Source organism: Peromyscus maniculatus, chromosome 21 (assembly GCF_049852395.1).
Source record: "Peromyscus maniculatus bairdii isolate BWxNUB_F1_BW_parent chromosome 21, HU_Pman_BW_mat_3.1, whole genome shotgun sequence".
Taxonomy (NCBI): Eukaryota; Metazoa; Chordata; class Mammalia; order Rodentia; family Cricetidae; genus Peromyscus; species Peromyscus maniculatus.
The window spans coordinates 25,523,998-25,551,326 of record NC_134872.1 but is presented as its reverse complement, the minus strand read 5'-3'; the positions used below and the strand labels follow the sequence as shown (position 1 = coordinate 25,551,326).

The window sequence follows — 27,329 nt, the reverse complement described above, 5'->3', positions numbered from 1 at the left end:
AAAGGAAGGAGGGGCCGGCCGGTGACTGGCGGCTGTTCCTAGACAGTTCACTACCACAGGAAATGTGTTAGCATGGGGCACTCAGAGAGGCTGCTCGGGGAAATACAGCAGCCAGCCGGCAGATGCAGCCTCCTTGTGTATGTAAAACACCCTGACAACCCCGCGGGGGGGGGGGGGGGGGGGGAGGACGGACAGCCAAAGAGAGCCAAAAGGGAAGAAAGGGAAAAACGGAGGTAGAAAGGTCCTTCCGAAAGGGAGAAAGAATGAGAGCTAAAACAGTAAAAAGCTAAGCAACAGTGTTTTGTGTGTTTTAAAAAGTGAAAATAGAAATCCAAGTGTAACTGGCTGGTCACAGCACACGCCTTTAATCCCAGCACTAGGGCGGCAGAAGCAGATAGATCTTTGTGAGTTCTAAGCCAGCATGATCGGCAGAGTGAGTTCCAGGGCAACCAGGGACACACAGAGAAACTCTGTCTTGAAATACCAAAAGAGAAAAAAGAAAAGAAATCCAAATGACTGAGTAAGGCCAAGAATTCAGAGGAATAATATGAGAAGTTAACAGAACGGGGGGGGGGGGGGGGAGTAGGCTAGGAAGAGACAAGAATTAAGGGTAAAAAAAGAGAGAGATAAGGGGGAAGAAGAAATGAAGGAGACAGGAAGGATGTGTCCAGAAGGTGGGGGAGGGGAAACCAACTAGATAAGGAAGATTGCAGAAGGAAGAGAGACAAAGGGTGAAGAGATTGTCCGCAAACCTCTGGCCCACCCCTTCCGCGGAAGCTGGTTTGGGAGCAATTGTTAACTCATTAAAATGTTAAACAGCTGTAAGTCTAGCCTACTAATTTGCAAAGAAAAAGACTATCCTATCCCTCCAAACGTTGTGTTTTAAATTGAAATCATAATTTTAAGACAGAGAAAATAAGGCCCTAATTAAAACTGCTTAATTGGGGAGAATTTGCAATCACAGCCAGGAATGCAGGAGGCCGAGTGAGGCAGGTGTATCGCTTGGGGGCGTTGGGGGCAGAGTGAAATTCTATCCAAACACCAAAAGAGAGACACCAGCTGGATGTTGCCTCCCTGTGATCCCAATATTCAGGATGCTAAAGCACTCCTGGGGGAGTCACAGGTTTGAGACCAGCTTTTGCCAGTAAGGTTCAAGCCAGCCTTGAGTAGAATTTATTTATCTATCTATCTATCTATCTATCTATCTATCTATCTATCTATCTATTTATTTATTTATTTATTTATTATGTATGGTGTTCTGTCTGCGTGTATGTCTGCAGGCCAGAAGAGAGCACCAGATCTCATTACAGATGGTATGGTTATGAGTCACCATGTGGTTGCTGGGAATTGAACTCAGGACCTCGGGAAGAGCAGCCAGTGCTCTTAACCTCTGAGCCATCTCTCCAGCCCATAAATTAATTATTTAAAACCAACATAATTAACCAAGAAAGTACAAAATCCGTTCGAGTTTTTTTTTAATTATTAAGTAATACTGGCTAATCTACAAAAATTAAGCTTTCTGACGTCACTTCACAGTCGTCCTAAGTACCTAACTACAATTTCCAAATTGTTTTGACCTAAAGAAACTAATGCCTTTGGGGTGGGGGCTGCTCTCCAGCGCCCCCAATCCATCCAGGTGAGCGCGCAGCTCCCTCACCAAACCAACACTGTGCGGATCATTTCTTCGCTTCAAGGACTGGAAAGTCGTTGCCAACATTTCGTTACAAATCGGCCATCAAGGAGCTAAAACGCAGCTCATTTAAAGCCCCAAGGGGACTATGGCGAGGCTTAAGTGACCCACCCAGGTTGGCTGGTTAGTTCACTTGGAAAGATAGTAGGGAGCGCGCGGCTCGGGGGAAGGGGCAGAATGTGCTGCGAATCCCTTTTCCAGCTTTTTTTTTTTTTTTTTTTTTTTTTTTTGGTTTTTCGAGACAGGGTTTCTCTGTGTAGCTTTGCGCCTTTCCTAGAACTCACTCTGTAGCCCAGGCTGGCCTCGAACTCAGAGATCTGCCTGGCTCTGCCTCCCGAGTGCTGGGATTACAGGCGTGCGCCACCACCGCCCGGCTGAGACATTAGCTTTTTACTGGGTCAGAAATGGCCCAAAGTGGATTCCCTGTTCACAAAAAAAAAGGTGACTAGAGCCGAACAGGTCTTTGCCGACTTGGTGTTGTGTATTAATTACTGTAGGGAAAACACTGGACGCGAGGAAGAGAAGGGAAGCTGCTTTTTCTGTGGCGGTTTTTTGTTTTTTAAACTCGGTCTAACTATGCAGCCCAGGCTTGCCTAGAACTCGCTATGTAGACCAGGCTGGCCTGGAATTCAGGGGATCCGCTTGCCTTCCCCTCCCAAGTGCGGGGATTTTCAAAGGCGTGCGCACCACTCAGAGTGGGGGAGAGGGAGATTTTCTTCCTTGCCCCGCGGAGTAGGCGGTGGTCCTTTTTAGCCTTGGGGTCAGGACCCAGAGCTCACGTGCACTCTGGCACTCACTCCCTGCCGCTACGCCCTCCTCGGTTCCCTCTCCAAGATCCCAGACCAGCAGCACTCCAAAAACTTTCCTGAAAGTCACTGGCAGCACACACCCTCCTTCCCCCTCAAACCTCCTGGTCGCCTGCACTCCCCAAGCGGAGCCGCCGTAGCCCCCTGTCCCCAGCTTTTCCTGCCGCAGCCCTCCGCGGAGGAGAGGGGGAGGGATCTCGAACGCGGGACACACTTCAGCACGCCACAGCTCGCACTCCCCACTCTCGCCTCTCCGCGGGCTCAAGACTCCCCGACTTTCTCCAAGTGCCTGGCTCGGAGAACACCCGTTCAGGGACCTCCCGGAGGCCACGGTTGCACTTCCCCTACTGGATTTCTAGCTGATCCCGAGACTTGGGGGGCGGTGGGGGTGTTGGAATCCCCATGAGAACCCGTCCGAACCGCGGCTCAGCATCTGGGGAGCGCAGTAAGGTTCCCCGCCGGGAGCATTGTTAGCTACCCGCCACAAAACACCCGGAGCGGCCCGGGGTAGGAGGTCGCAGCGCGGGGTTGGCCCACACGAGTCATCACCGGGCTTCAATGGATGCGGAGTCTCCCAGCCCAGTAGAGATCCGCCCCCCCCAACCCCAAACCCCCGTCCCGCCAGAGTTTTAGCGCCCTCTCCCCGCACCCATGCCCTCCGCGACCGCCCCAGCTCACCCTAGGCGGCCTCCGGATCCTAGGACAGCGCGGGTCGCCCCTGCTCCCAGCCTGCACCAGCCCTTGGGCAAACTTTCCAGTTGGTCTTCGTCCGCACAACTTAGGAGCCCGGGGCTCCGACGTGTGCCGGGGAGGACGGGCCTAGGATGGACACTTACCATCCGGCTCGGTCAGGGCCCAAGCACCCGGGGTGGGCAGCTGCTCCCCCAATGTCCGCGGTGGAGAGGCAGGTAGAGGTGCATGGCTAAGGAGGGGAGAGGGTGTCCAGGGCCGAGGGCAGACCCCGGAGTTGAAGCGCCAGTTGCAGCGTGCACGAAGTGGTGCCAGGAGCGGAGTGCAAGGCCACTCAATGGCCAGGTCAGCCCCCCAAGAGTAGCGGTGTCTCCCCAGGACAGACCTCAAGGAGTGTAGCTGGGGCTCAGCTTTGGCTGGACCCTGCACCGCTGAGCGAGAGGCAAAACGCGAGCTGGATTTTCCCAAACCGGAGCTGGACTTCTCTCGACCCTTCCTCCTCCAGCCGGTCACTCCCTCCCCTTTCCCAAAAGCCCTTCCACACTCCCTCCCCCTCAAGGGAAAGTGTTGAAATCTACGGGTCATACCTCCTTTCCTGATGTGACTCTCTCAAAAAAAAAGAAATCTCTCAAATGAATGTTTTAAGAAGCAAGAAGGATCATCCAGGTGAGGTAGCATCCTGGATCCTTAATTGGGCCTGAGCGCTGTCAAACTAACCTTAACACCAAAGAGAAACCAATGACAAACCATACTTGACATACTTGATGTCTTCCACATGGTTATTTTTATTATTAGTCATTTGACCATGGACGACTTCGTGATCAGGATCACTTTCTAGGAAAGGAAAGGAAGATGCAGGGCAGGGCAGTTGGAGGGAAATTCAGGCCATGAGAAACTTCTTAGGCTTGCCACCAAAACTGAGCCAACTAGGCACATCCCAGTGTGCCGTCTGCCTCTCCCAATATAAGACATCATCGCTGTAGATGAGCACCGGTTCCAGTCAGGTGGAAGGGGGAAATTCTCATGGACTCAAGTCCTCTTCCTCCATCCCACACCTGCAGTCCGTTATGAGCACATTATAAATGTACCTAGACGGTTGTGTTTTTTTTTTTTTTTCTGAGAAATATCCCCAAACTGTCAGTCTTACACTTACCCTAATCAGAGCGTTTAATTCATTTATTTAGGTTTTTCAAGACAGAGTTTCTCTTTGAACAGTCTTGGTTGTCCTGGAACTCATTCTGTATTGCCTTGAACTCATAGAGATCCGCTTGCCTCTACCTCCCAAGTGCTGGGATTAAAGGCATGCGCCACCACGGCCTGGGCCTGGTTTTTTTTTTTTTAATGAATCTGATATTTTGGCTAGCCTTCAACTTGATGAACTTGAGCTGACTCTCCCTGTTTTACTAACAAAATGCTGAAATAAAGATTTGACACCACGCTGGGCAGTGGTGGCACACACCTTTACTCCTATCACTCCTCAGAGAGGCAGGCGGGATCTCTGTGAGTTCAAGGCCATCCTGGTCTACAAAGCACTTTCCAGGATAGGCTCCGAAAGCTATACAGAGAAACCCCTGTCTCATAAAAACCAAAAAAAAAAAAAAAAAAAAAAAAAAAGGGTTTGACACCACACCTGGCTTAAAATTTTTAAACAGATCAGGGTAACACACTTTTAATCCCAGGCACATCTCTAATTTTCAAGCCAGCCTTGGAGACCTCTTTAAACAAACCAAAAAGAATAAAGACTCCAGAGTCAACCTGAGATGGCCAGTTTAAGGGTGCTTTGGCCAAGCTGGATATGAGTTTGATCTTTGGCACCTCCCTGGTAAAGAAAACTGATTCCCACAAATCATCCTAAGTGGCATAAACACAAAATTAAGAGAACAGAAAAGTTCAAAACTGCGAGAGCCCTGCAGTAAAAAAGGAGAATCGGGACATGCTACTAAAAACCTCGTCTCAAAGGATAAAAAACAAGATGCAAGAAATTCACTGCTCCATTTATAATGGGTTATCAGGAGCGGGGCTTTTCCGATGTTTCCTGGCCTGAAGAAAACAACCAGCAGTCACCACACCACCTTAGCACAAAACAGTTCTTTCTGTGACCAGATGTGTAGGTGGCTTCTCTTCTCCCTCAACACCTGACCAATCAGCTGGGTGGCATGTATAGTCAGTCTTCTCTGCCAGAGACTACTGGTTCCACGTGCTCTTGTAGATGCTCAAGTCTTACAAAAAATGGTTTGGCATTCTGCACGTAATTTACAGAGGTCCTCTCAGGGCATCTTCCTAGACATCATTTTGCTTTTTGAAAGGGAGTCTTCCTGTGTTTTCTAGGATGGCCTGCCTCTATAGGATGCTTCTGTCTGAGCCCCCAGAGAAGCTTAGATTACAGAATCAAGTGACGACGTTGCCTATGTTCTCCCCTGTACTTTTAATTGCTGAGACAGGGTTTCACTACGCAAACTTGACTAGACCTGGAACTCACTATATAGACTGGCCTGGAGAGACTACCTCTCTGTGCCTGAAATTAAAGTACTAGGATTAATTCAAGTGCTAGAATGAAAGGTATGCACCAATATGCCTGGCATTTATATCATTCTTATTACTGTTATTATTATAAGGCTAAATGATACCGAGTCGAGCCATCTACATAATGGTAGTAGGAATTAAACTCAGATCCTAATTGTACTTGCAAGGCATGCATGTTATCCATCAATACCTGCTCCCTTCCCAAAATGGTTACAGACCTTGTCTGCCAGCCCTGGCTTGGAGGTACTGGAAGGCATTCTGCCCGATGTACGGCATCCCTAGCCCAAGTTTTTGTTGTTAGGCTTTTTTGTTTTGGGGGGTAGTTGTGTTGTGGTGGGACGGGGCCCCCTTAGCTGGCTGGCCTGAATTCCGTCCATACACCGGCTGGCCCTGCTGCTCACTGCCCTTTTAAGGAGTTCTCACCTTATCTGCATTGCTCAGTTTTACTCTGAGTTTCTCGTTTCTCTTTTGCACGATGGTTGGCATGTTAGGCAAGCACTCCAGCGCTAAGTCACTTCCCCAGTCGTAAATCATGTTGTTTTGTTAAAATTTTTACATTGGGAAAAAAACAAATTCTACGTTGATTTACTGATTTGGAGGATCAGAGTGCATGAGCTCCTGCACCCGTGTGGAGGTCAGAAGACAGCTTCCGTCAGATCTCTAACCCCGCCCCGAGGGCTTCAGGGATGGAACTCAGGTCCTCAGGCTTCGCAAGCAAATGCCCTGTTCTCTTTGAGCCACCTCAATAGTCCTGGTTGATTGATGTCCTTGAGGTGGTTCCACTCTATCCCAGGTCTTCCTGAGACTCACTGTCCACTCCAGCTGATCTGGAATCTGCAGAAATCTTCCAAGCACAGCCTCCTCATTCCTGGGATTACAGGCATGAGCCGCCACACCGCTCCCTATCTTAAAACCACAATTCTGGACCAATAAGATGCATGGTTCAGTGGGCAAAGGCACTTTCTACCTTTTATTTTTGTTTTAGTTTAGTTTTTGTTGTGTTTGAGAAAGGCTCTCTCTATGTAGTCCTGGCTGTCCTGGAACTCACTCTATCCATCAGGCTGGCCTTGAACTCAAGAGACCACCCTGCCTCTGCCTCCTGGGTGCTGGGATAAAGGCATGTGCTTCTACCTTTTTATTTATTGTGTGTGTGTTTGGAGGTCAAAACAAGTGGGATCCAGGGATTGAACTCAGGTCATCAGGCTCAGCAGCAAGAGCCACCTTAATGGCTACAGAACACACACACACACACACACACACACACACACACACACACACACACGAAATACAAATTTTCATTGCCATATCGTAGTTTGCTTAACTTGCTTCTGAAAGGCAAAAATAGGGATTCCTGCCCACCAACCATCTCAGGCTTAGTAATTTGCCAAGAAGTCCACAGGCTTTACTTACAGTTGGAAGGATGAAGACACACAGCTGGAGGAACAGATGCAGCAGGGCAGTGAAAGTGTGAAGAATCACAAAGCTCCCAGGCTCTCTCTGGACCCCTCCCTCAACTCCTTGACCACAGAAACTCAGAAAATCCTGTTTTTGAAGGGACCCAGCTCCCCACCCCTTTCCAGGAAACTGCTAGAAAGGACCAATGGTTCAAATCCAGGAATCTGTCTGCTCCCCAGCAAAGCACTCCACCCCAGAGGCTACGGATGCCCCACCCCTGAAGCTCTTCTTTAACATAAACTCCAGACTGATTAACATGATTGTTCAGAATAACTAAAGACACTCCCTGCACTCAGGAAACTCCTGCAGTTTTGGGGAGCCCTGTGACAGGATCTGGAACAAAGACCCTTATACTTGACACTAAACCACACCTGCACAATCCTAAAAACGTTTTCTCATTCAGGTTCCAAACTGATAGGAAGAGCACCAGGAACTCACAGGAGGTGTGAAGAGTGAGTGCGGACGTGACTCAGTTTAGTAGAATGCTTCTCTGACATGTCTTAGGTCCTGAGTTCTATCCTTGACAAGGCAGCAAGTTTGAGGCCAGCCTGGGTTGCATGAGACTTTATCTGTTTTTCCAGAAAACAGCTGTGGGTGGGAATTGACTAATACAAGGGTAGTGAGAAGGCTCAGCAGATTCAGAGCACTGTGCCTCAGTTTCCCTGCAGGTGACCATTGGGCTGGGGAAGAGCAAAATATGGAACACTTCATGAATTTTGGGGTCATCCTTGCACAGGGTCCATGCTAATTTTCTCTATATTGTTCCTAAATCAGCAAGATACCTAGTCTTGGGCTGGAGAGATGGCTCAGCCGTTAAAGGCTAGGCTCACAACCAAAAATATAAGAGTTCGGTTCCCAGCACCCATGGCTGTCTCTCCAGCCACCAAAAAAAAAAAAAAAAAAAAAAAAAAAAGATACCTAGTCTTTTTTTTTTTTTTTTTTTTTCTCGAGACAGGGTTTCTCTGTGTAGTTTTGCGCCTTTCTTGGAACTCACTTTGTAGACCAGGCTGGCCTCAAACTCACAGAGATCCTCCTGCCTCTGCCTCCCGAGTGCTGGGATTAAAGGCGTGTGCCACCACTGCCCAGCAAGATACCGAATCTTAAATATACATATAAATGCCATGCCGGATGTGGTGGTACACGCCCTGGATCCAGGCACTTGGGAGACAGAAGCAGGCAGATCTCTGTGAATATCTTGGTCTGCACAGAAAGTTTCCAGTCAGCCAAGGCTACAAAGTGAGAAAAACAAAGAGAAGGAGAGAGAGAGGAACACAAAGGAGTATAGAGCTGTAAACATGTAGTTCAGTGCTTGCCTGGCATTCAAAAGACCCTCAGTTCGCCACACATTAAAACTGATAAGGAGGCAGGGAGGTGCAGTGGCTCACACCTGTAATCCCAGCAGTCAGAAGGCCCACAGAGGATGGCAGTCAGTTTGAAGTCAGCCTAGTGTAAAAATCAGCCCTTGTCTCAAACCTAAATAAAAAAGGGCTAGTCGGTTGATTCAGTGGATCAAGTCAATCGCTGCTCAGCCTGATGACCTGAGTTTGATTCCCAGAACCCACACATGGGAGAGAATCTACTTTTCCTCTGAGTTCCACCCCACCTCCAAACATCATCAGTATGATTTTTTTCCCCCAGAGCTGAGGACCAAACCCAGGGCCTTGCGCTTGCTAGGCAAGCGCTTTACCACTGAGCTAAATCCCCAACCCCGATTTTTTTTTTAATTAAATAAGTAAAAGAGCCAGGCAGTGGTGATGCATGCCTTTAATCCCAGCACTCAGGGAGGCAAAGGCAGTGGGATTACTGGGAGTTCAAAGTCAGTCTGGTCTACAGAGTGAGTTCCAGGACAGCCGGAAATACACGGAGAAACAAAAACAAACAAACAAAGTAAAAGAACTGGGCTTGGAGGGGCATGCCTGTACTTGAGGAACTGGAAGAAGGAGGAGCCGAGATTCAAGATCATCCCTGGCTGGAGAGGGAGTTTGAGGCTAGTCTGGGAGACATGCACTGATGTCTTAAAATAACAATAATACTAACACACCAGGGTACGTTTACTGCAGAGGATCTGAATAGAAGCACACATGAGATTTCAGTGTAAAAGGGAGCTGGAGAAATGGGCCGGCAGTTGAGAGCACTCCTTGGCCTTCCTGACGACCTGCTATTTCCAGCACATACATGGTGGCTGACAACTATCTTTAACTCCAGAAAAGGCAATCAAACAGGTTTCTTGCCAGGTGGTGGCTGCGGCGGCGGCGGCAGCGGCGACAGCGCACGCCTTTAATTACAGCACTCAGGAGGCAGAGGCAGACAGATCTCAGTGATTTCGAGGCCAGCCTGGTCTACAGAAAGAGTTCCAGGTCAGCCAGGGTTGCCTTGAAAACAAACAAACAGATAAATAAATAAATAAATAAATAAATAAATAAAATAAAATAAACTTCATTTTCTTAATCCATTCTTCAGTTGACGGGCATCTAGGTTGTTTCCAGGTTCTGGCTATTACGAATAGTGCTGCTATGAACATAGTTGAGCATGTATCTTTGTGGTATGATTGAGCATTCCTTGGGTATATGCCCAAGAGTGGTATGGCTGGGTCTTGAGGTAGATCGATTCCCAATTTTCTGAGAAACTGCCAGACTGATTTATTTATTTTGGGTTTTTTGTTTTGTTTTTTGTTTTTTCAGGATAAAGTTTCTCTGTAGCTTTGTGTCTTTCCTGGACCTTGCTTTGGAGACCAGGCTGGCTTCTAACTCACAGAGATCCACCTGCCTCTGTCTCCTAAATGCTGGGATTAAAGGCATGCACCACTACCGCCTGGCTGTCTTTTAATTTCTGATGTTTTTATTTTCTGTGAGCGACTGTACTCTCTGAATGTGTGCTACTCACCACAGGTGTGCCTGGTGCCCACAGAGGCCAAGAGGACATCCAGTCCCTGTAACTGGAGTTACAGATGGTTTCGAGTTACAGCCAGCTCTCCAGCCTACTGTTTTACTTTGTAAAAGATTAATCTGCTTCTGTTGCTGGAGAGATGGCTCAGCAGTTAAGAGCACTGGTTGCCCTTCCAAAGGTCCTGGGTTCAATTCCCAGCACCCACATGGCAGCTCACAACTGTCTGTAACACCCTCACACAGACATGCATGCAGGCAAAATACCAATGCACACAAAAAATTAAAAATAAATAAATAATATAAAGTATTAATAATAATGATATCAAAGATCAATCTGTTTTACTTTATTTATATTAATATTTTGCATGCATGTATGTATATGCACCGTGTGTGCCTGGTGCCCATGGTGGTCAGAAATGGGCATCAGATCCTGTGGAACTGGAGTTGTGGATGGTTGTGAGCCACCATGTTAGTGCTGGGAACTGAATCCTGGTCCTCTGCAAGAGTGGCCAGAGCTCGTTGTTTTTTTTTTTCCATTCAATGATTATATTTATGATATTCATTAATTACATTAATTGTATTGATTTATTACATTCATGATATTATGTCCTGATATTACTGTCCATTTGTGGAGTTTTTCCATCACACAAAACAGAGGTTCTGTACTTAGGAAATCATTGCTCTATATTCCTTTCTTCTCTGTCTTGAGATAACGTCTAATCTTTCTGTCTCTGTGAATTTGTATATTCTATATATTTCATGGTGACCAGGGCTCTTCACCACTGAGCAATAACACTGAGCCATCTCTCTAGCTTGTTTCTGTTGTTTTGTTGGGACAAGGTCTTATGTAGCCCAAGCTGGCTTTGAACTCACTATACAACCCAAGATGATCTTTTGTTTTGTTTTGTTTTGTTTTGGTGTTTTTTTGAGACAGGGTTTCTCTATGTAGCCATGGGTATCTTGGAACTCACTTTCATCTAGGCTGGTATCAAACTCAAGGATAATCTTCAACTCCTAAACAATGGAATGACAGGTCACCACCAGCACACCTGCTTTTCCCCAAATACCACTTACACCTCTATCAGTCGGTCATCTCCTCTAGGGCTATAATCAGAGGGTGTCTCCATTCCACTTCAAGCATCTCTGGGGCTGGGTGTGGTGGTGCAGTGCCTTAATCCCAGCAGCCTAAAGGAAGACTCAGGCAAAGCTCTGTGAGTTCCAGGCCAAGGAGAGAAAGAAAAGAAGGAAACCAAAAATGCTGTCACAAATCTACAATCGCAGCAATTGGGAAATTGGGGCAGGATAGAAGGACCCCAAATTTCAAGCCAGCCTGAGCTATACACTGCAAGCCACAGACTAGCTAGTCAGGGCTACCCTGTGAGATTCAGTCTCAAAATAAAACTAAAGAGTAACAACAACAGTAAGACCCAAAACATAAAGAAAGAAATATTCGAAGTTGGGAAGGAAAAAGGGTGAGCGTGTTGTTGGAGGGAACAGAGAAACTGGAAAGGAGGAATGGGTATGTGTGTGTGTGTGTGTGTGTGTGAACTGGATACAAACACATTTCATACATGTAGGAATATTACATTTAACAAAATACAGCAGGGGACCAGCGAGAGGGCTGGGTGAGTAAAGGTACTGCTGCCAAGCCTGACTACCTGACTAGATCTCCAGGTTCCACACGGTGGAAGGAGAGAACAGAGTGTCTGCAAGGGCCCTCTGACCAATACACGCAAATGCACACATGCACACCCATGAACATATGTACAAGCTAAATAAAATCCAATGGAAAACAAAAAATTAATTGGGTAATGCCATGGCAATATTTTTATCTTAGACATCAGCACTAAATATACATAATAATATACCATTTTAAACTAGGTAGCAATAGCAAACACCTTTAATCCCAGCATTCAGGAGGCAGAGGCAGTATAGAGCAATTTCCAGGATAGCCAGAGGTATACAGAGAAACCCTGTCTGAAAAGACAAACAAAACAAAAGCCAGGCAGTGGTGGCACATGCCTTTAATCCCAGCACTCGGGAGGCAGAGGCAGGCAGATCTCAGTGAGTTCAAGGCCAGCCTGGGCTACAGAGCAAGTTCCAGGACAGGCTCCAAAGCTACACAGAGAAACCCTGTCTCGAAAATCCAAACAAAAACAAAACAAAACAAAAAATAACCCAACAACAAAATATCTATATTTGTATACACACACACACACACACACACACACACACACACACACACAATTTTATTACCTCTGGGCTGTTGTTGAATGCAGTCATCTCCCACCTCCTGAGATAGAAACCTTCGTCCCATGTGTGTCAAAGTGGTACAATAGGACATCCCCAGGCTCTTCGTGTCATTTTGCACAGAATACTAGGGATGTAGCTCAGGGGAGTTAAGTGCTTGCTTAGCACACACTGCCCTGGGTCCATCCTCTGTACTACATCAAACCAACCATGGTGTTCAAGGTCTGTAATCCCAACACTCTGGAAACAAATAGGAAGACCAGGGGTTCAAGGCTCTGATGTGTAGCAAATTGAAGGTCAGACTGGCCTATATGAGACTCTATCTAAAAAAAAATAAAATAAAACATAAATCACCCTGTAGGCACTGCTGACCTGTCATCCCAGCACTCCAGAGTCCAGAGATATGAGCATAAGAAGTTCATGGTCGCCTTTGGATAGAGAGGGAGCTTGAAGGCCAGCCTGGACCACATAGACCTTCTCAAGGAGAGAGGAAGGGAGTCCCCAAGAAAACACTTGCCACCACACCCATTTAAATATACATTATTTTTAGAAGTCCTGGGAGCCAGGGGTGATGATACACATCTTTAGTACCAACCCTTGGGAGGCAGAGGCACTTGGATCTCTGCAAGTTCAAGGCCAACCTAGTCTACTGTTACCGGCTTAGTTGGTGAACCTAGGAGCCTGCAGTGTGAAATGAGGTGGACTGGAAACTCTCATGCAGCAGCCATCTTTACTCAGGGCACCGGACCATTTGTATTTTGAGGGTTTTCTGCGAGCTAGACAAGGTCACAGGAATGTAGGCCATATACAGTCACAGGGCAAGGTCATATGAGTTTAGGCTGTAGGCAGTCACAGGGCAAGGTCACATGAGTTTGGGGTGTATACAATCAGGACAACTCCTGTTTAGAAACATCATTCGGAGTAAGATGGGTAAAATAATAGGTGATCTAAAGGAAAAGCCACTCCTGTTTACGACACCAGGGAGGGGCATGAAAGCACATTCCAGGGACAACCCATGTTTTGAAGGAAAGGAGGTTGCAAGACTATTGTCTTGTTTACTTATTTTCTCAAAAGCTCTCAGAAATCTCTTCATAGCCTCATTCATAGACAGCTTGCTGACATCACTCTCTTTTTCATTTTTTTTTAAATTTATTTTGGTTTTTTTTGAGACAGGTTTTTGTTTTGTTTTGTTTTTTTGTTTTTCGAGACAGGGTTTCTCTGTGTAGCTTTGGGGCCTTTCCTGGAACTCACTCTTGTAGCCCAGGCTGGCCTTGAATTTACAGAAACCCTGCCTGCCTCTGCTGGGATTAAAGGCGTGTGCCACCACTGCCCAGCCAAGCTTTCATTTTTAAAATGCAGTATGTCCAGGGCTGTTTTTGTGTTGTTATTGTTTTGGTTTTTGAGACAGGGTTTCTTTGTGTACTCCTATCCTGGAAATCTTGTAGACTAGGCTGGCCTCCAACTCAAGAGGTCCATCCACCAGCCTCTGCCAAGTGAAAAAATGTATGAAAAACTTCTGCTGTAACTGTTCAACATCAAAACTTTAATTCCTTCAAAAATCTTATAAATGAGCCGGGCGGTGGTGGCGCATGCCTTTAATCCCAGCACTCGGGAGGCAGAGCCAGGTGGATCTCTGTGAGTTCGAGGCCAGCCTGGTCTACCAAGTGAGTTCCAGGAGAGGGGCAAAGCTACACAAGAGAAACCCTGTCTCGGAAAACCAAAAAAAAAAAAAAAAAAAAATCTTGTAAATGACGTGTTTAATCTATATCATTACTGGGATGGGTATACGTAAAATTACTTGACCATGTTAGAATAGAATTTTATGCTAGAATTTTCCAAATATGCCATTGTTGAGGGCCCAGGTTATTATTAAACCAAATCTTAGGCCCAGAGGAACTAGGTCTCCATTGTGCCAAGCCATTACCCTGTGGGTGGACAGTGGAAAATAATGTAATTATGAACATGCCATAGAACTTCCTTAAGTATAATTATACCACTGACTATTATCCAAGAAACAGTTAGAAACAAATCTCCCATGAGGACCCTGATCAATTAACGTACAGTTATGAAGCTCAATGATTTTTCTTCTCATTCAGCATCTGGACCAAAGAACAGGGATATATTTATAATTTACATAAAAATAGTAATATGCTGGGCGGTGGTAGTGCATGCCCTTAATCTTAGCACTCGGGAGGCAGAGGCAGGTGGATCTCTGTGAGTTCCAGGCCAGCCTGGTCTACAGAGGGAGTTCCAGGATAGCCAGGGCTACACAGAGAAACCCTGTCTCAAAACAAAACAAAACAACAAAACAAAACAAAACAAAACAAAACAAAACAGGCACTGGATAGACATGCTCTGTCAGAAGCACTCATCATATTTATACAGGTCATCATGGGGGAAAAAAGATTCTTCTCCTTTGTTGCAAATGGCCTTAACTCTGCCCCATGAGGGCAGGCTTGAATTCTGATGTTTTCTCCTTCAGCTGGACAGTTATTACCTCTCTGGTGATGTCCACTATCTCCACACCTTTGGTTAGATGTCCTTCTTGATTGGCAGGGGCCAGAGGAGCCAGAGAAGAATCCAGAGATGAGTAGCTCAGTAGATCCATCTGCAAGAGCAGACACACTTCCCTTCCCAATCTCCTTTAGCCACCCAGGCTGTCTCAAATTGTTTATACCACACAGTCTTGCTTAAAGGCAGTTCAGAGTGTTCTGTAAAGAAACGTTTTTGAGTATAAAAGAGAGAGAGAGAGAGAGAGAGAGAGAGAGAGAGAGAGACAGAGAGAGAGAGAGAGAGAGAGAGAGAGAGAGAGAGAGAGAGAGAGAGAGAGTAATATAATACAACAAGGATCAAATTCATATAATTGTTGACACTGGGCCTTCCCCTGATTTACTAATTTGGGCTGGTGAGATGGCTCAGTGGTTAAGAGCACTGACTGCTCTTCCAGAGGGATCCTGGTTCAATTCCTAGGACTTCCATGGCAGCATTCCAGTTCCAGCGAGACTCAACACTTTCACACAGACAATACATGCACGCAAAACACCAATGTACACAAAATAAAAATACATTTAAAAAGTAGAAAGAGTTTATTTTTTATTTTATTTTATTTTATTTTTGGTTTTTCGAGACAGGGTTTCTCTGTGTAGCTTTGCACCTTTCCTGGAACTCACTTGGTAGCCCAGGCTGGTCTCGAACTCACAGAGATCCGCCTGCCTCTGCCTCCCGAATGCTGGGATTAAAGGCGTGTGCCACCACCGCCTGGCTATTTTTTATTTTTAAGGCAAGGAGCAAAACACCAACGCACACAATATAGAAATCAATCAATAAATAAAAAGAGAGTTCACAATCAATAAATAAAAAAGAGTTCATCTTTTATTTTTAAGGTAAGGACCCAACCCAAACCCAGAAGGACAAACATGGTATGTACTCACTCATAACTGGATACTAGATATAAAGCAAAGAACAATCAGACTGCAGCCCACAGAACCAGGGAGGCTACATAGCAGGGGAGACCCTAGGATGACTGTGGCTTATAATAAGTTTTGGTTTTACTCAATCACTGGGCAAGCCTCAGTGAAACATTTCACTGTTAGGATAAGAAAGTGTACTGTATCAAGCTGATAATAGAAAAATAAACAATAAATAAACAAACAAATAAACAAATAAATAAATAAATAAATAAATAAATAAATAAATAAATAAATAAATAAATAATATGGAAAAAAAAGGGTAAGGATACTTTAAAGGAGTGCTCTAAAACCATGTCCCGGGGCTAGAGAGATGGCTCAGAGGTTAAGAACAGAGTTCAATTCCCAGCACCCACATGGTGGCTCACAACCATCTGTAATGAGATCTGGTGCCCTCTTCTGGCCTGCAGGGATACATGCAGGCAGAACACTGTATACATAATAAATAAATAAATCTTTAAAAAATAAAAATAAAAAAAATAAAACCACGTCCCCTCCAGTCCCACTTACTGTTCACTAGATTCTCTCCTGGAGGCCCTCAGTTCAAGTGTTTCCTTCCATTTTACCACTTCTACATCCACAGCCCTTCTGCAAAGTTCGTTTCCGGTCAAGTTAGGTCAGTTTCCGTTCTCGGTGCCTCCCTCCCCGTCGTCATGTGCTAGTTTATGTAGGAGTCAGTTAATGCAGGGTCTCAATCTCCCTGCAGGGTACCTACCCATTTGGGGTGAGGATGTGCAAACTGGGGTTCCAAAGCTATCCATGATTACCCCAAGACTCTGATTCTTTCTTAGTCCTCCCAATAAACTGTCATCAAACAAACAGCACAGTCAGTGTCAATATGTAATGGTTGAGAAGTATCTCGACAAAAGCCGACTAATTACAGCAAGTTCAGACTGTAGAGTTTGTACAACCAAGGATGGGTACAACCTTTTTTTCTTTTTTTGTGGAGTATGAGAAATTTGTGTATAAAACATATACTCCTTGTCCTTTCAAAGGGCCATCTATAAAAGCATTAAAATCACAGGTGGTGGTGGCACACGCCTTTAATTCCAGCACTTGGGAGGCAGAGGCAGGTGCAGATCTGTGAGTTGAGTTTGAGGCCAGCCTGGTCTACAGAGTGAGTTTCAGGACAGCCAGGGCTACACAGAGAAACCCTGTCTGGAAAAACAAACAAAACAAAACAAAAAAAGAGGGGGCTGAAGAGATGGCTCAGGGGTGAAGAGCACTGACTGCTCTTCCAGAGGACCGGGGTTCAATTCCCAGAACCCACATAGCAATTCACTCCTGTCTGTAACTCCAGTTTCAGGGGACTCCAACATCTATAGGATTTTTACATCTTTAAAAGATTGATCCTGGGGCTGGAGAGATGGCTCAGCGGTTAAGAGCACTGCTTGTTCTTCCAGAGGTCCTGAGTTCAATTCCCAGCAACCACATGGTGGCTCACAACCATTTGTAATGAGGTCTGGTGCCCTCTTCTGGTCTGCAGATAGAGCACTGTATACATAATAAATAAATAAATCTAAAAAAAATAATAATAAATAAAAGATTAATCCTTGGCCATCTTAATTAGCATTCTCAAAACCAAGTTTTGATAATAATAACTTTTAAATTTGTTCCCCTTCTACTTGTTTTTAGAAATCTTTAAGTCTCGGGGCTGGAGAGGTGGCTCAGCAGGTAAGAACACAGGCTGCTCTTCCGGAGGACTGACTGCCTATAACTCCACTCTCAGTTAATCTGACACGCTCACACAGACATATATGCAATGTGCACGAAGTAAAAATAAATAAGTTATTAAAAAAAATCTCTAAGCCTCTCTATGAAGTCAGCACAAGGCTCAGAGGGACCTCGTATAATTTTTATATGACTAGAAACAGCGTTTTCATAAGCTCTCCCAAATTCTCCACCTCACCCGTGGAGAAGTGCCCTCACCTTCCTTAAGCATTTCCAATCGACCTAAAATTGAGCAGGGATCTTTTCCCCTTGTTTAGATGCATTTTCAGTATCCTCTGGACTCTGTCCCAAACCTAAAGTTCTAAAGTTTCTTCTGGAAACTAGGGCTTACAATCAGAAACAACCTGCAAACGACCGCCAGTCATTGTATTTGTAAGGCTTGTACTCCTCCTTTCTTTAAAAGTTATGTGTAAGCTGGGCACCAAGCCAAGCCTTTCCCAGGTTCTGCTCCAGTATTCTCGCTCCCGTTCTTCTGGGAGGTTCCCCACTCTCTTTATCTCATAACCAACCTCGGGTCTCTGATTCCCGGCCACACTTGTTACCCTTCTAGTTGGCAGTGTGAACTCGGGTGAGTGGAGCGTAAAGATGAAGCAGACCAGAACTGAAGTCTCCTGCAATAGCCATCTTTACTCAGGGCATCAGACGTTATTCTGAGGTTATTCTGGGGGTTAGGCAAGGTCATAGGAGCTTAGGCTCTATACAGTGAGGAGGGCAAGGTCACAGAGTTAATGCTGTCACAAAGACCACTCCTGCTTGGAAGCAACATTCTGAATAATAATGGGTAAGAAGATAAGGTAATCTGAAGTACACCTACTCCAATTATTACACCCTGGCGGGACACCTGCAGAAGACACCAGTTTGGTTCCCAGAACCCACACAGAAGCTCACAACCATCTGTAACTCCACTTCAGGGGATTCTAGGCTCTCTTCTGGCCTCTGCAGGCGCCGTACATGCCAGTAAAACATTCACTGAATCTACACTAAAAAGAAAAAGGGGAAGATATAAAAATGACAAAAGGTAGATTATTGAAACTTTGATGAAAAGAAAAAGAGAATATGAATATGGTAAGATAAAACTCAATTTTTGAATCTACTTTTAAAAAGGAACTACTTGTTTTAAATAAGATAAGTAATGAAATTTTTTGTCTGAATTTGTCAAATGTTACTGGACTGGACATTGTTATATATTAATGGAGTTTTTATCTGAATCTGTCAAATGTTAATGGACTCGACATCGTTAATGTAATTCTTGACTGTATATATTGTATATACTTATTGGATAGTTTTTCTTGTATTAGTTATAAGCTTTTTAAAAAATTTTAGACAAAAAATGGGGAAATGTGGTGGTATTGTGTTCCCCAAAATATTGTGCACCCTAATAAACTTTTCTGGGGTCAGAGAACAGAACAGCTACTAGATACAGAGGCTAGAAAATGGTGGCACTCACGCCTTTAATCCTAGCATTCCAGAGATCCTCTGGATCTCTGTGAGTTCAGGGCCACATTGGAAACAGCAAGGCCTGGTGACTCACACCTTTAATCCCAAGAAGTGAGCCGTTAATCTCAGGGAGTGATGGCAGAAAGCAGAAAGATTTATAAGGTGTGAGGACCAGAAACTAGAAGCATTTGGCTGGTTAAGCATTCAGGCTTTGAGCAGCACAGTTCAGCTGAGACCCATTCCGGATGAGGACTCAGAGATTTCCAGTCTGAGGAAACAGGATCAGCTGAGAAATTGGTGAGATGAGGTAGCTGTGACTTGTTCTGCTTCTCTGATCTTCCAGCATTCACCCCAATACCTGGCTCCAGTTTGTTTTTTATTAATAAGACATTTTAAGATTCCTGCTACATAGGGTCCCTTTATTGTTTGCTGCTGCAGATGCCAGCTGTCTGTCCCTCAAGCTTCAAGTGATTCTCCTGGTTTTTTTTTTTTTTTTTTTTTTGGTTTTTCAAGACAGGGTTTCTCTGTGTAGCTTTGTGCCTCTCCTGGGACTCACTTGGTAGTCCAGGCTGGCCTCGAACTCACAGAGATCCGCCTGGCTCTGCCTCCTGAGTACTGGGATTAAAGGCGTGCGCCACCACCGCCCGGCCAATTCTCCTGTTTTTAAGAGTTGTTTATTTAATGTATAGGAATGCTCTATCTGCATGTACAACTTTATGTCAGAAGAGGGCAGCAGATCCCATTATTATAGATGGTTGTGAGCCACCATGTGGGGGCTGGGAATTGAACTCAGGACCTCTGGAAGAGCAGCCAGTGCTCTTAACCACTGAGCCATCTCTCCAGCACCCCCTTGACCTCCCATCTTGAAGAGAGCATTGGGATTGCAGAAGGCTGCTGCCTACTGCACCCAGCAGTCCAGGTTCTAAGGATTCGAACTCAGGCCCTCACACTTGGCTCAGCAAAGACCTTGCCCATTGAGCCATTTTCCCAGTTTCCTTAAAATAAAAAATAAATACTTTTTTTTTTTTTTTTACATAGTGTTCTGCCTGCATGTACACCTGCAGGCCAGAAGAGGGCGCCAGATCTCATTACAGATGGTTGTGAGTCATCGTGTTTTTGCTGAGCAATCTCTCCAGTTCTCTTTAAAAAAATTTTTTTTTAATTTTTTATTTAACTTAGGGTTGCCCGTGTTAGACTCAAACTTATACACTTGAGGACAATCTTGAATTTCTGACCCTCCTCTCTCCACCTCCCAAGGGTTGATATTACAGGTCTATGCCAGCAGACCTAGATACTTTTTCTTTTCATTTGCTTGTCTCTTTTGAGACAGGGTTTCTCTAAGCAGTCCAGGCTGGCCTGGAACTCACTCTGTAGACCAGACTGGCTTTGAACTCGCAGAGATCCGCCTGCCTCGGCCTCTGCCTCCCGAGAGCTGGAATTAAAGGCGTGCGCCTCCGCCGCCGCCGCCGCCGCCGCCGCCGCCACCGCCACCACCACGCACCTGGTTTAGTCTTAAGTCTGTAGACTTTGTAGTCTCCCCAACTCACTCATAAAACAGTTCTCTTCCTTTTTCACCTCTCCAAACTCCAGGCACACTCCTTGGATATTATAAACAGCTGGAAGATTATACTTACATATTTGTTGTCACTTGCCCTTGTATGAACAACTTCGTAGGACGTTTACCTTGCATTTTTCCATCCTTCTGGAACCCACGGCTTTGTGCAACCTGAGCAGCTCCCTACCGCTGAGATACAATGCCAGCCCTCTCTTCCTCATTTCTGTGTCGCCGCTGTATAACGGAAGACTTGAAGACAAGTAGGGCTCATAGCATGCTTATTAAAAATCAGATACCAATATGCAGCATGGGGGTTGGGGATTTAGCTCAGTGATAGAGCGCTTGCCTAGCAAGCACAAGGCCATGGGTTCAGTCCTCAGCTCCAACAAAAACAAGAACAAAACAATATGCAGCATGGAGCCCCACAGCTACAATCCCAGCACTCTGGAGGTAGAGGCAAGAAACTCAGGCATTCAGGTCCTTCTCAGATACATAGTGGGTTCAAGACCTGCCTCAACTAATGAAACCCTATCTCAGAAAACCAAACTAGGGCCAGCTTTTAGTCTCAGCATTCAGGAAGTCTAGGCAATGGTAAGTCTGGTCTACTTAGCAAGGACAGCAGGGGTACATAGTGAGATCCAGTCTCGAAAGAAACAAAAGCAAACCCCACAAAAACAAATTAGGGGTTGAAGACATGACTCAGAAGCATGTAATGCTCTTGCAGAAAACCCGAGTTTGTTTTCTAGAACCTAAGTGAGGCAGTTGGCAATCACCCATAATGCCGGCTCCAGAAGATCCAGCGCCCCCTTCTGACCTCTAAAAGCATTCACAAACAGGTTGCATCCACTTGCACAGACCTGTGTATACGTAAAAATAAAATTTGAAAATAAAAATGAAGGTCGGGTGGTGGTGGTGCATGCCTTTAATCCCAGCACTTGGGAGGCAGAGCCAGGCGGATCTCTGTGAGTTCGAGGCCAGCCTGGGCTACCAAGTGAGTTCCAGGAAAGGCACAAAGCTACACAGAGAAACGCTGTCTCGAAAAATCAAAAAAAAAAAAAAAAAAAAATCAAAATGAATATAAACAATTAATTGTCCTACGTTATTTGTTTGTTTATTTATTTATTTATTTATTTATTTATTTATTTATTTATTTATTTATTTATTTATTTATTTATTTAAGCTGGGTTCGAACTCACAAAGGTCTGCCTGCCTCTGCCTCCTGAGTGCTGGGCGTGCGCCACCACCGCTCGGCTTGTCCTACCTTATTTAAGATATAGGACATTTAATATCTTTTCTATTTCATAGTATTTTAGAATGCAAATGGAGTCAAGAGTAGTGTTCAACAGGCTTTTTTGGAACCTGTGAGATGGGTCCGTGGGTAAGGTGCTCCCTGCTGAGCCGGATGACCTCGGTTCAGTCTCTCAGACCCACATGTTAGAAAGGAGAAAACGGGATTCTAGTTGTCTTCTGACCTGGGGTGTCCTGGCACATGCCGACCCCCAACACACACACACACACACACACACACACACACACACACACACACACACACACAAATGTAATTTAAAAAAGAAATCTTGCCGGGCATCTTTAATCTCAGCACTCAGGAGGCAGAGGCAGGCAGATCTCTGTGAGTTCGAGGCCAGCCTGGGCTACAGAGTGAGATTCAGGAAAGGCACCAAAACTACACAGAGATACCCTGTCTCGAAAAACCAAAAAAAAAAAAAAAAAAAAAGAAATCTTTTTAGGGCTGAAGTACAGTACAGTAGTTTTTATTAGCTCTTGATTCAATTCTTTTTATTGTTGTTGTTATCATCATCAAAATGTAGATTTAATTTTTATTTTATGTGCATGATTACTGGGCCTGCATGCATGTATATGCATCATGCCTGCCCTAGGAGTTCAGAAGAGGGTGTTGACCCCCTGGAATTGAAGTTCTGCATGGTCGTGAGCCATCATGTGGGTACTAGGAACATCTGGGTCTTCTTCAAGAAGAAGTGCTCTTACTCACTGAGCCATCTCCCAAGCCCCTCATGTTTTTGCTTTTGTTTTTGTTTTTTGAAAATATTTCTTCTTTTTAATTTTTTGTTTGCTTTTTTCAAGACAGGGTTTCTCTGTGTAGTTTTGGTGCCCGTCTTGGAACTCACTCTGTAGACATGGCTGGCCTCGAGATCTGCCTGCCTCTGCTCCCGAGTGCTGGGACTAAAGGCGTGTGCCACCACTGCCGGGGGGAACATTTTTAAATAAAATAAAAATAAACATTCCTCTTGCCTGCAGGATGTGCTCGGGTAAAGGTGGTGCAGAGACCAAACGAGGCTGGCCCAGCTTGAGGCCCACACCATGAGAGGGAGCTCACTCCTGAGAGCCAGGACACGAAGGACGGATGGCTCAGAGCACTAGGAAAGAACAACAACAAAGTCAATGATTCCTAAAGATAGTCTGCGAGACGCCTAGATCGGTGCCTACCCTGACTGTCGTCAGAGAGACTTCACCCAACAATTAAAAAAACAGATGCAGAGACCCACAGCCAAACAGTAGGCAGAGCTGGAGGAATCCAGCAGAAGATGGGGAGGAAGGATTGTAGGAACCAGTTGGGTCAAGGACACCCCAAGAAAACCCACATAACCACCTAACCTTGGCTCCTAGGGTCTTGACTGAACCTACAGCCAAGGAGCCTGTGTGGCGCTGCCTAGACCTTCAGCATGTATGTTATGGATGAGTAGCTTGGTCTTCAGGTGTGAGGCTCCTAACAGTGGGAGCAGGGGGTCTCTGACTCTGTTGCCCGCCTTGGGGATCCTTTCTTCTTGCCAGATTGCCTCATCCAGCTTAAGAGGTGAGAAGGTGCCTGGTCTCACTCAGCTGGACCATGACTGGCTGGTGTCCATGAGTAGACTACTCTTTTCTGGGGAGAAGCAGAGAGGATGGAGTGGATGTGGGGAAGAGGGATTGGAAGGAAAGGAGGAGGAGGACACTTTGGTCTGGATGTAAAATACGAACAAATAAATTAAGAAAATATGCCTACACCTCCTAATCAGATGGTGGATGATCACATGATTTTCGTAAAGTTTTTATACAGCATGTATGGCTGCAGGCCAGAAGAGGGCACCAGATCTTATTACAGGTGGTTCTCATTACAGGTGGTTGTGAGCCACCATGTGGTTGCTGGGAATTGAACTCAGGACCTCTGGAAGAGCAGCCAGTGCTCTTAACCTCTGAGCCATCTCTCCAGCCCCCATGATTTTACTTTTCTTTCTTTCTTTTTTTTTTTTTTTTTTGTTGTTTTTTTGTTTTTTTTCGAGAGAGAGGGTTTCTGTGTAGCTTTGCGCCTTTCCTGGAACTCACTTGGTAGCCCAGGCTGGCCTCGAACTCACAGAGATCCGCCTGGCTCTGCCTCCCGAGTGCTGGGATTAAAGGCGTGCGCCACCACCGCCCAGCTGATTTTACTTCTTAAAAGAGACCCAAGAGGGCTGGAGAGATGGCTCAGTGGTTAAGAGCACCGACTGTTCTTCCAGAGGTCCTGAGTTCAATTCCCACAACACATGGTAGCTCACAACCATCTGTAATGAGATCTGGTGCCCTCTTCTGGCCTGCAAGGATACATGCAGGCAGAATACTGTATGTATAATAAATAAGATAAATCTTTTTTTTTTTTAAAGGGACCCAAGAGGTGGATTCATGGCTGCTCTTTTTAAGCCTACTTAGGAGGCAGTCATTGGCCAGCCCTTGAGTGTACTCCAATAAAAGTCAAGCTTGCTTCAAATTCGGCTCAAATTGTGGTAGTGGTCTTATTCTCGCCATTGGGATGAACAGACACAAGCTTGCTCTCTGATTTCCTTTTTGTTTGTTTGGGACAGCGTCTCTTTCATGCACAGGGGTGCATGCCACCATGTCCAGTTACTCTGGTGCTGAGGACCATACTCGGACTTGCTGCATGCTAGATAACTTAGCTACACCTGCAAGCCCTTAATCTTATACTTCCAACAGGGTTTTACCCTGTAGCCCAGGCTAGCCTTGAAGGAACCTTGTAGAGCAGGCTGGCTCCACACTCTTGACACTTTTCCTGCCTCAGACTCTCCAAGGCTGTCATCACAAGCAGGAGCCACCACGCTAAGGGACCTTAGGTCTTAGGATCCTAAGATGGCACAAAGGGTACAGGCACTTCCTACTAAACCTGAAGACCTGAGTTCAATCCCCAGGAGCCACATGGTAGAAGAAGAAAAGCAACTGATTCCAGAAGTTGTGTTGTGACCCCCACATGTGTGCTCCCCCAACCACACCATCAAGGAACGTGTAATTCTTAAAAATTACATTAGCTGTTATGTCAAGAATGGACAGCAGAGGGCGAGGGAAAGCTGGGAGACACTGGAATTGTGCTTTATCTAGTTTATGGACAGAATGCAAAGTTCCTGATTCTGGATGAGTGAAGGCTGAATGAATGCTATACTTTGGAAAGATCAGTGGTTTAAATGTGGATAAGCTAAATGCCAGTTAGAAATTCTGATGGGTCAAAGTGTTAATAGATCCCAGTCTCTCTCTCTCTCTCTCTCTCTCTCTCTCTCTCTCTCTCTCTCTCTCTCTCTCTCTCTCACAGACACACACACACACAGACACACACACACAGACACACACACACACACGAGAGACACAGAGAGCACCCTGGGAGTGGTGGTGAAATCCTGTGCTCTTAGCACATGGGGATTGAGGCAGAAGTATCTCAGATCAAAACCAGCCTGGGCTACATTTAGTATTTAGTACTAGTTCATGGAATGAATGTGAGGGGTGATCTGGCTACAACATGTCACCCCACTGATCACCAAGTTGGTCTGGTTGGCTATGTGTGTCCCTTCCAAAGCTGTGTATTTGGTCAAAGAGGATGACCTTCCCCAAATAGAGGACAGGTCTTCCATAGAGTATAGGGATGGTTCTACCACCCTGCTAGAACCTCCAAACAAGACAAGACTACATTGCAGGGCCTCTAGGAAGGCAGGGATAGAGGAAGGAAGGGAGAAAAGATGGGGAAATCAAAGGGAAAGGTAGATAGTTTGCCAATACAGTGGGTTAAAGGAGAAGAAACCAGCATGTTCCTAAGAATTCATTGTTTGTGTGTGGGATAGTGTGAGATATGAGTGGTGGGAGATGGGAGAGGACAGGAAAACCCATAAGGCTGAGTGAGCTGTTTGTGTGGATGCCTGGGGCACTATATATATATTCATTCTGCAGTGGTATGGGCTGCTGGGTGGAAGCTTACTGGGAAGTTGTAGTTGAATGAGGCGCTCTGCCAAGGCAGGACTGATTTGGTAGGAGATAGGAGTCAGTTCAGAGATTCTGGGAAAGAATGGGGAACCAATAATTAGGTTCTAGAAAGGGTACATTTCAGGGAGGACAGAGGTAGTCCCAGGGGCTGTGAAAAGCCAATGATTGCGATGGGATGTCTTTCTGTATGCTATGCATATGTGTTGCTGTGATTGGTTAATAAATAAATAAAGCTGTTTTGGCACATGGCAAGGCACCTTATAGGCAGGCAGGAAATCCAAGACAGAGAAGAAAAGGAGAGGCAGAGGACAGAGATGCCAGCTGCTGCCAGAAAAAGCAAGATGTGAAAGAACCGGTAAAGCCACTGAACACATGGCAAAACATAGATTAATAGAAATGGGTCAAGTTATAAGAACTAGCTAGCAAGAAGCCTGCCATAGGCCGTGCAATTGGTAATTAATATTAAGCCTCTGAATGATTATTTTATAAGCGGCTGAGGGACCGCTGGCTGAGGTACCTTCCAACTATAAATGATCAATACAGGCCAGCAGCTTTCTGAGGTAGTTATGGTTTTTTGTTTTTGTTGGGGATTTCATGTAGGCCAACTTAGTTTCTGATTCCACATAGCTGAGGATGGCCTCAAACTCCCGATCCTGGGACCGGAGAGATGGCTCAGAGGTTAAGAGCCCTGGCTGCTCTTCCAGAGGTCCTGAGTTCAATTCCCAGTAACCAAATGGTGGCTCACAACCATCTACAATGAGATCAGGTGCCCTCTTCTGGCCTGCAGGAATACATGCATGCAGAACACTGTATACATAATAAATAAATCTTAAAAAACAACAAACACAACAACAACAACAAAACAAAACTCCCCATCCTCCTGCTTCCACTTCTGGAGTGGTGGGATTACAGGCGTGCATCATTAGACCCTGCTGTGGATATTGCTCTATATAAATAAAACACTGATGGCCAGTGACCAGGCAGGAAGTAGGTTGCCAGGCAGGAAGTAGGTGGGACAAGGAGAGAGGAGAATTCTGGGAAGCGGAAGGCTAAGGAGCAAGACACTGCAGCCGCCGCCATGACCAGCAGCATGTAAAGACTCTGGTAAGCCACCAGCCACATGGCAAGGTATAGATTTATAAAAATGGGTTAATTTAAGATAAAAGAACAGTTAGCAAGAAGCCTGCCACAGCCATACAGTTTATAAGTGATATAAGCGTCTGAGTGATTATTTTATACGTGGATTGTGGGATTGCGGGGCTTGGGGAACCTGGAGAGAAGCCCTCCAGCAACAAATGGCGCCCAACGGCTCGAGTTTCCACCTTAAACATGAGAATATTTAGTAACCAATTCTAAACAGAGCCAAAACCAGGTTCCTGCTTCTTGTCTCATACGGGCAGCTAGACGCCGCAAGGTTTGAACACTGGCGGGTTCCTGGCGTGTGTGTTTGACCATCAGTATGGTGGGAATGAGGTGTCTGCCAGCAGCACATTATGCTGTGTGGTAGATTTAGTCTTTACTAGTATTAAAAAAAAAAAAAAGAGGTTTCTGGGCTACACGCTGCTTTGATAAAAGCTTAGACCCACT

At 45.5% G+C, this 27,329-nt stretch overlaps 1 pseudogene; it reads right to left on the bottom strand.

Annotated features, from left to right (window-relative positions):
* Nucleotides 1-7,855: 7,855 nt before the first annotated feature.
* Nucleotides 7,856-7,968, bottom strand: LOC121824921 (U6 spliceosomal RNA; annotated as a pseudogene).
* Nucleotides 7,969-27,329: the final 19,361 nt, after the last annotated feature.